The 2,546-nt window shown below is 38.6% G+C and overlaps 1 long non-coding RNA gene across 1 annotated transcript; it reads left to right on the top strand.

Moving 5' to 3' along the window:
- The first annotated feature begins 224 nt into the window (after window positions 1-224).
- On the top strand, window positions 225-979 carry LOC115158979 (uncharacterized). Its single transcript, XR_003868792.1, has 2 exons — window positions 225-593; window positions 779-979. It is a non-coding gene; the product is annotated as an uncharacterized LOC115158979 (long non-coding RNA).
- Window positions 980-2,546: the final 1,567 nt, after the last annotated feature.

Raw genomic sequence — 2,546 nt, 5'->3', positions numbered from 1 at the left:
AGTAAAAGGGGTTGATTGTTATTGTAGTTCGGTCAGGGCGTGGCAGGGTGGGTCTATTTAGTCTATTTCTATGTTCAGGGTTTTTTGGTTTGGCCTTCAATTAGAAGCAGCTGTTCTTCGTTGCTTTTAATTGGAGGCCACATTTAAGTAAGGGGTTTTTGTCACTGTGTTTGTGGGTAGTTGTTCCGTGTATAGTGTATTGGCTTACAGGACTGTCTTCGTTGGTGGTTGTTAGTTTGTTCACATTCCCGCTGCATTTTGGTCTACGACGAACGTGACAACAAGGTTGTTTCAAACTTAATGTGAAATCCTACCACCTGTTAAGATCGTAGAGAGAGGACAAAGGAAAGGTGAAGGAGAGAAGTCTCATGGCCAAAACTGCCTATGAGGGAAGAGAGGGACAATACCCAACCTCTATCTCAGCCAGCATAGGTGGAAAAGTAGCGATATGACATGGAATGTACCATTTCAATTTTTTTTCACAACATAGGAGCGTCCCTGAAAGCACACCCCAAGTTACCTACCAAGAGGTAGATGACAAATTTGCAGACGCACTCAAACATGCACCAGCTCGGCTCAAGAGTAAGAGAAAGGTATGATTTAAAAAGAACACTTTATTTTTTATATATTTTTTTTATTCACTTTAATCCAGTTGGTCAGTATAGCTAAATTATTGTGCTAGTACAAAAGGAATGTAGTATTGAGTCGACGTTAAACCGGCATTTTGATCATTTGTTTACTGAAAATAATTAACAATTTGTGTTATTGTGACTTCCAGGAGTGGGTTGACGAAGCGACAGTAGATGAGGATGGAGCAGCAGACCTGAATAAACAACATAGTTATTCACTTTTAGCTTTAAGCAGTTTTACACTTCTTGATTGGAGTGCAGTGTTCATGTTTTTACTGACTTGTTATTTTGTGAGCTTATTGCTGTGATTTTGTTTACGAATCTATTGTGATACAGTTTAAGTTAAAAAATATATATAATAATCTGGATTCTTGCATATTTCGTCAGTGGACACCTGCCGACAGGATACTGTCTATGTTCAGGGTAGATTAAATGACATGTCTTATGTCATTAGATATTCAGGGGCCCCCTCATTTCAACGTCCTGAAGTGACTTGGGGCGTAACTTGTGTCAACTGACACCACAAGTACATCTAGGAGACGTTACATTATTTTTAGGTCAACATCATAACGTTGCTAAATGTCAGAAAGTACGTTGAGAGCCCCACAAAGTGCAGTTTCTGGTAACTACTGGGAATGTAACTTTTGTCAGTGGGTACCTACACTACCAACAAGGCACGTAAGTGTGCACGTTCAAGGAAGATTCAAGGACATCTCATAACATTACTGAATAACATTATTTAGCTGTTTAAAATCCACCACATTTCTACGTCCTGAAAAGACTTGGGAAGTAAGTTTTGTCTGCGGACACCACAGCTACATAAAAGGCCCGTTTCACAATAACGTTATCATGACTTATGTGGGGACTAAAATAACTTTGTGGTTACGTTCTGGAACGTCATTTTGTTAGCTGGGCAGTCCCTATGCTCTGTCATTCAGTAGTAATAATAATAATAATAATTGTTGGATAACAGATCGGTTCTCGGAACTCATTAAGAGGCGGCTTCTATCTTCAATATAATCATTAATTCAGAATGTTAAACCCATACGTTTTAGGCCTGCCGTAGGTTATAATAAACAGAAATTGAGTGTCAATTCATAAACTGTGGCATGGAATCGGTACATCGAAAATCTCTTCCCAACTATTTTGCAATCTATATGGCACAGCTGTCAATATGTTGGTCCTTAAATGAAACTGATATATATTTTAATTTATCACAATTTTCTTTCACCAATTTTGGTCTTCAATGCAGGTCAGACAGACAATTTACTTATTTTAGGAAATTGCAACCAATATTCTATGGATTTTTTGAAAAATAATATTTTGGAGATTTCGTTTCAAATAACCAAATGTGAGCGATTGTAATCTTAATATAGGGAAAAAAGCCATTTTTGAACATGGGGTGAGACATTCTTACTAATTTGTAAATAAAGCCAGTTTGTTATTTAGAATGATTTGTTTCTGTTTTTAGAGGGAGATAAACCAAAAGCCCACCGTGCCTATTTTTCAAAATCGTCAGTCCACATGTCAAATGAAATTCCCCCAATGTATTTACCCAAGTTCTCTCTTATCTCCAGGACCACCAACAGTTTTTTTGTTGTTGCCTGATGCAGGAATCTAGTGCCAGAGGAGAGACTCTCAGACTCAAAACGTCTCCATTAATTGCCATAGTTTAGACGACTGATAGATCATCATTTGTGATAGTGTGGTGCAATGACAGAATGCCACCATCTACCACTACCATAAGCTCGTAACTTTTAAAGGAAGAACCACTGTAACAGGAAGGCCAAAAAGACAATCACCCGAGCCACTGTCTGTTCACCCTGCTATCATCCAGAAGGCAAGGTCAGTACAGGTGCGTCAAAGCTGGGACCGAGAGACTGAAAAACAGCTTCTTTCTCAAGGCCATCAGACTGT

This window comes from Salmo trutta, chromosome 22, assembly GCF_901001165.1.
Source record: "Salmo trutta chromosome 22, fSalTru1.1, whole genome shotgun sequence".
NCBI lineage: Eukaryota > Metazoa > Chordata > Actinopteri > Salmoniformes > Salmonidae > Salmo > Salmo trutta.
This window is presented reverse-complemented; position numbering and strand designations above follow the sequence as displayed.